A 7145-nucleotide genomic window follows, 5' to 3' on the forward strand; every position below is an offset into this window, starting at 1 on the left:
TGACCCGCTGCTCAGGGAGGCGAAGCAGTAGCTTCATGTCCCACGGCCGCAGTGTTACTGCACCGGCGGCAGCTCCCTGAAGCCAAGCGACTCCACTGTCCTTGAGCCCTGCCCTGCCCTTGCTGCAGGTTGCAGCAGGCCCCTTCCCACCTTCCCTTTCCTGCTTATTATGCCACATGAGCCACTTGAACTCATTACTGTGGCAGATTATAGGTCCCCAGGTAATAACATGTATTCAGATAATTACTAACAGATCCTCTAATAGGAATGAACTCAGTTGAATCCATTCAATCACTGGGTAAATATTTATACCTAAGCCGTCCTTATCGCCAGCCACCGGAGCGTGCAGGAGTCGGGGTTGCTGTCCTCACGGCTGTGCTTGCTGCAGGAGCTGGCTGCAGCTAACAGGGAGCAGCGCTGACCCTGCGGGTGCCAGCATGGACCTGCCTCATGCCGTGGCTCAGGACTGGCCGGGGACCCAGCACCATGCGGTGTGAGCTCAACACCAACTTTCCTTTCCCTTCTTGGAGCTGGCGGCCGCCCCAGGCCAGCAGCAGCAATCCTGCGGCCAGCCTGCCCGCTGCTGGCTGCCGCGGGCGCCGCCGGCAGCAAAAAATCCCGGGTCCGGCCTGCCGGGCCCGCTGCTGCCAGCTTCTGCCGGGCGAGCTGGAGACCGACCCCGTGGCCACGCAGGGCTCTGTGCCAGCAGGCAGCGCTGCCTGCGTGCCCTGGTGAGATGTGTCCTTCCCTGGGGCACCTGGCACATCCCCCCCCATTTCTGGCCGCACTCACACTACCCTGCGCCGTTGGGGCTCTCGGGGCTGCTGCAGGAATCAGTGTTCTTGCAGGAGGTAAGGAGCATCATTCCTTAGTCAGTGCTAAAGTGCTCTTGACAGGCGCTTTCGCAGCCATCGCTGTGCACGGCACCCACCATCTGTTGGCAGCAGTTTCACGTGGCAGATGACATCCTCGTGGGCCCTGTGAACCGCCAGCACGGCCGCCTGCAAGCCGGCAAGCATCAGCCCCCCCCCTGCGCCCTGAGCCCTGGCTGCAGAGAAGTCACCCTAATTGGACAGTGGGCTAATTAGCTGTCAGGTAATGAATTATGCAGTGAGGCCTGGACTTCAGTGCAGTATTGATACCATCAGGTCCTCTCATTTTTACGTGCTCCTATTTGCTGGAGCACTGAGCAGAGCTTGTAGAAGAACTTGGAAAACTTTCAAAGCGAATTAAACGTGTTAATCAGTTGTGAGTGGTGGCAAGTCACTGGGAGAGCAGGCGGGCAGGCTGGCACCAGCAGCTCGGCTGGCAGCCTCAGGAACAGACGTCAGCTCCTCCTTTGCACAGCTTGCCACCCCCTTGTGCTCCGGGCAGGCAGGGGACTCGGTGCCCATGGGCAGCTGCCTGCCCCCCCTCCAAGTGCCCGTGGGCAGGACAGCGGGGCTGGGAGGAAAGAAGGCAGATTCAGGGGTCAGAGGCTGGTGGTTCCTGGGAGCTCAGTGGAGACGCTTTTGCTGGGAAAGGCTGGAGGTTTCCCGCTGGGGAAGGGGAGGATGAGCAGCGGGGTGCAGCTCCCAGAGCCTGTGTGTGGGACCCGCACTGCAGAGGGATGCCTGCAGGCCCCGGAGCCACTGCGGGCGCAGAGCTGGCACCCCAGGCAACCTGTGTTTTGTGTTGCCCAGGCAGTGGGTGCCGGCATCGCTGGGCGATGCCGCAGCTGTACCCATCCTGGGCAGCGGTGACAGAGCCCAGGGGTTCAGCCGACAGCATGTTTCTGTCCCTTGCTGCAGCCTGATAAAATAATAGGAGGAAACTTGACCTACTTGAATGTATCAGTATCCCAGCTCTTCCTGAGCATTAATCATTTCCAAGGGGTTAGAGGTTTCTGTTAATGATCATATTTATTTGCTGCCCAGCTCCCTGTTGGGTGGAGGGAGAGGGTGTGTTAGAAATGTGTGTAGCTCGGTGCAGAGGCACGGCCATGGGGGGGGATCGTAACAGCCAACACCAGATGGAGGTCCAGCTCCTGAGCATCGCGGTGGTGGGGCAGGCCTGGGGCTCCCCCACTGCAGGGCTGCCCCCACCCACCACTCCCAGGGCCTCTCTTGCATTACCCATCCCTGCTGCCACCAATAAACATGGAGCCAGCAGTGAAACTGAGTCATATTAGCTAATAAGAAGTTAATCAAATTTTCTTGGTGCTCACAGCACTGTGATCCCACCTTGGTCTGAGAGATGAATGATGCTCCTTGTGCAACTGAAAATACTTGGGCTTAATTTAACATGCTGGGCCAGCACTGCAGCTCGAGCTCGCTGGCAGGGAGCGTGCTGCCAAGCCAGCTCCTCCTGGCCAGGGCCACCGGGCACTTGCCTGCTTATAAAGGATAACTGCGGTGCTCCCAGGGCAGCTCCCGCCTGGGGTCAGGGTCTCCTCATCAGGAGACAGGGAAGATAAATAACTAACGGAGATGCTAAGTCGAAGTTAATGTCTCTGACTGGGTGTCCTGGGATGGTCCTACTGGGGAGGGGGTGTTCAGGGCCGTTTTGGGGATAAGAGGCTGCTGCTGGGCAGGAGCAGTGCTGCAGCTCCAGGGGATGTGCCAGCTGCTCCACTCTCCACAGGACAAGGCAGGGCACTTGCCAGCAATGTAAATGGGCCCTGGGAAGGTTTCCCTTGACCCAGCGCGTCTCGAGAGCTCTTTAGCTTGAACAGGATCAGGGACCACTTAAGTTGCATTCATTATATTTAAGTATTTATGAGCTGATAAATATTAAACAGCTGCTCTCCTGGGTTCAAGCCTGAGTGAACCGATCAAAACATGGTGCATGCAATGGCCGTGGCTGTGCCGCTGGGGCCGCGGGACGTGCTGCACCAGGGACGGCTTTGCATGGTTGCATGCAGCCTCCTGCCGATCGGTGGTGGGTGTCTTTTGGCACCTCCTGGTGTAGCCAGCGCCCTGTGCCTGTGCTACTGGCTTTGCTGGTGGGACATGAATCCCGTGGGTCACCCCAGTGTGGCTGCAGGCTTGCTTTATGTGGGCACAGCTGGCATGCATCCTCCTCATGCCCCACTGTGACTCTGCAGCTGCCATTAGAAAATCACAGCTGAAGCTGGTGGCATTTACCTGGCAGAGGAACGAGGGTTTGTGCAGAGAGTGTCCATTCCCGGGCAATTACCCATCAGGGAGGCGAGCGCCCTGCCTGTCCCTGCACTGCTGGGGAGGGCAATCAGCAATCCTGGGGCCCCTCTGCCGTATCGGAGACCCGCTGCTGCTCCCGGTTTTGGGGTCCCACTGGTGTCTGGGCGCTGAGCCCTGTCTCTGTATCCCACAACACCTGGTGGCTGCAGCTCCTCAGAGGAGCAAGCAGGAGGAGCAAGCGTGTGAGGGGTTTGTTTGCCATGTGCAAGCTGTGTTGTGCAAGCCGTGGCAGCTTCCCAGGCACACCAAGCGCTCCTGCCAGATGTGTGGGCTGGGGCTTTCCCCTGGGAGGGAGAGCTTTGGGGCTGGGATGTTCCCTCTGCACTGCTTTCTGCCTGCAGCTCGTGGAGGGTTCATGCAGGTGATGGGCAGCTCAAGCCCCTTTGCCAGCACGGCGGCTGCAGGGCAGCATTGTGTCCCTGTGTGCTCAGCTCCAGTTCTGGCATCCTGTTACTGCAGCCCAGCCCTCCTCTGCGGGCAAGCTGGGTTCAGCACGTTGAACCTGGCACACATGTTAATCAGGTCAGCAAAAGGTCCGCTTGTCCTGCTGTCTTTGGACACTTTCATCAAGGCTTTGCAGTGCGCTCTAGCGAGGCTCTCCATCACCCTTTACAAAGAAATAGTTGCCTTAAGTCGCTTACCTTCCGGCCCAGTAAAAATTATACAGCGGTTGTTACAATTTACATGCTGGCTTATAAAGTTTGCACTTAAGAAAGCGTTTTCCTCCCGACTGTTAGGGCCGTTTAATGGTGTGGGAGCCGCTCAGGGCGGCAGCTGGATAACGCAGGGCACACTTTTCACAAAGCTGATTCCCTGTGATTGCACTGTGTCTCTCACTCCTGCTCAGGGCTGTACCAAGTGTTTCATGAGTGGATGCGAATGGTCACTGACTGCCACGATGAAAGACCCCAATGCGCACCCCTTGACATCCCCACTCCCCCAGGGATGCGGGCACGGCCCTGCACTGGGACCCTCCTGCTCCCCGCAGGTGATGGTGGCAATCTTGGCACGCCGAGCACCGCTGCTAATCCCTGCCCAGCCGGGGAGGCTGCGCCAGAGACCCCCTCCCTGGGCAGCTGGAAACCATCCTCTGGTTTAGGCGTTGCCAAACACACCATGGCTGGACCTTGAGCCAGTCCCACCCTTCCATGCAATGGCTCTCCTCCCTTCCTTACCGCGGCCCTGAGTGCCTTGGCCAGATCTCACAGCACTCGCGAATCCAGAGCTCCGAGCAGATTTAGCCACTGGGAGGGGGTTAGTCCAGCTAAGCCGGCCTGCTTGAAATCGCACCGTTGTGTCTGGTAGGACCTGCTGAGATTTCGGGGCTCTCGGGGGAGGAGGCCAGCGAGTCATCGTGGTGCTCACCGAGAGCCTCCGTGCTTGGGGAGTGGTGGCTGGCGCGGGATCCCCGCTCAGCAGATGTGTTGCGTGTTTGCAGTGTGGATGTGAGCGACTGTCCTGAGAACGAGGGCAGCACCGCAGCCCTGCCCGCCGGCTCTGCCTGCCCACCGCTCGCAGGGAACCTGGGCTGCTCACCCGGAGCCTCTGCCCGCTTGCAGGCTGCGCGGCTCCTGCCTGCGCGGAGGCTGGGGCAGCGAGGCAGGGACGGAGTGTGGCTTGTAGGAGCCGGCAAGAGGCACTTTGTGTGTCCTGGGCTTCGTGGCCAGAGTGGTGGCTCTGGCCCCCCACATGCCCTGGGCTGGGGGCATTCACCGCCAGGAGGACCCAGGCTGGCGAGGGGGGGAGCTCCTTCTGGCAGCCCCTCTGCTCGGTGTTGGCATCACCAAACCAGTGCTGCTCCACGTTCTTACCAAACCCCCTGCCCCTTCAGAATGCAGATTTGTCTACTCCAAGGCTTTTTAAGCCACATTTTAAGAGCTCCTGTGATAAGCATTTTCAGTACAGCCCTTCCTGAGCACTCATTTGCTTACCCTTTAGAAATCTAATACTTGATTTAAGCACATTTCTGCTCCCTCCATTTGTAAGAACAAATGCAAAGTAATTGTTTAATATTGCAGCGGTTTCCTCAGGCTCCAACTCTAATTTCCCACTAATACAATGTTGTCAGGGGGATCAATCTATCCTGGCACATTCTGCCTCCTTGGAGTGGACTGGAAATGGCTTTTCTACTATGAGGCTGGGATTCGTGAGTCTTGCTGTGAATGTTTTTCTCCTTTAAAGGAAAAATCATACAAGAAAATATCCTGTCTTCCTGTAGATGGCCGTTAATCCCTTGCTCTCCCTCCGCCTGCCCACAGCTGGCTCTGGGTATCCTTGCTGCTGGGTCTCCCTGTGGCTCCTGCTGGATGATAGTGGAAGAGATGCAGAAAGGGGTCTATTAGATGTCCATTAATTACCAATTTTTTCCTATTAGAGCTCGCTGGGCAGTAATCAATTCCAGTAAGGCCTCTCAAACTGGTCCGTGATTGTGTTGCATCCCCACACAGCCACTGTGCATTGCTCCGAAGCATCCCCCAGACCTGTGCCAGAGGGTGCCTGGGGCTGTGGCTCCCCACAGTCACCTGTGCCCTGGTCCTGCCGGTACGGTGCTCCAGACACATCGACAAATCACCTGGGGTGTCCAGCAACCCCTCCCTAGGGAAGCCTGCGGTGCGTGCAGGGAGCACCAGAGCGCAAGGCGTGGGGAGCAGCCTTGCCCAAAACTGAGCCCCTAGTCCTGCTCAGCTGTGCCCCCTTTCCTGGGTGCTTGTCACAGCCCCCATGCCAGCGTGTCCCCAAGGTGCACGGAGCCGAACAGCTGCTCAAGCTCTGCTCAGGCTGATTCCCCCTGTTCTGCGATTGCCTTGTGCATCCCTGGCAGAAAGCACAGGTTTCAGAGCGAAACGTGTCAATAAGCCTGCCTCTGTGACCCACTAGCTCCGGGGTGGGGGTGCCTGTGTCCCCCACACCGTGGGGTGACACTGTGCCCTCCTGGGTCACAGCCGCCCTGGGAGGACCCCCCCACCCTTTTGCCACTCTCCCCAGGCACTTTCCCCATGGCCCCAGAGCTGCCGGAGGATGAGTCTGAGCGGGGCTGGCCAGGAATTGCCCTCGCTGTGCCCAGCTCTGCACTGGCAGCAGGTGGAATTGGCCTCGGAAGGGGGTTTTGTCCCCGTCCTGTCGTACCCTCGGCTGTTCTGCCACCAAGCACGTGGGGATCTAACAGCCGCCAGTGCCCTGAGCACCGGCCCTGCCACGGCACCCATGCTGCACTGGCAAATGCAGTGGGACCCTCCCAGGCCGTCCAGCCGCTCCTGGGCTGCTCCCTGCCCTGGGGAGAGGCTGGCTGCAAAATGGCATCGATGCCAGTTTGTGCAGGCATGGGGGAGAGGCTGAAGGCTCGGACTGAGATTTGGATGCTAGTGGTAAATTGCAACCTTTGACAGAAATGCCTGAGATTTCCTATGAAAATCAATAGATGATTCAAACAGTCCAGCAATTGGAAAGGCAAATAACACCACTCCAACAAGAGCAGTTATTGATATTCATGAGCAGTTCTGCTCATTACAGGGCCTGCTAACAGGTTCGTAAGATGGATTGCTGCAGGATGGGCTGGGCTATGTGTGTGCATCCACAGAGCGGGCACTCCCCTGGCAGGCCGGGACCCCACGCTGCCTCGCCGTGCCAGCGCGGTGATCACCAGCTCATCCCTGCAGCTGAGCCCTGTGGGAGCTGTGGGAGCCCCAGGCTGCCCCGGCAGCTCACGATGTGCTGAGCTGGGAGCACAGCAGTGCTGAGCCAGGAGCACAGTGATGCTGCGCCTGGCTCCGAGCGCCCGAGGATGCAGCCCATCAATCTCAGCTCCAGGTAGGATGCTGAGCTGGGAGAATTCCCTGTCCCTGAATGTGCCGGCAGTCAGAGGGCGGCTGGTCCTGGGATCAGCTCAGCAAGCTGTGGGGAGAGATGCGGTGCTCGCAGGAGGGGCAGTGATGGGGCTGGCCCCGC

The sequence above is a fragment of the Pygoscelis adeliae genome, unplaced genomic scaffold (genome assembly GCF_000699105.1).
Source record: "Pygoscelis adeliae isolate BGI_AS28 unplaced genomic scaffold, ASM69910v1 Scaffold173, whole genome shotgun sequence".
Lineage (NCBI taxonomy): Eukaryota > Metazoa > Chordata > Aves > Sphenisciformes > Spheniscidae > Pygoscelis > Pygoscelis adeliae.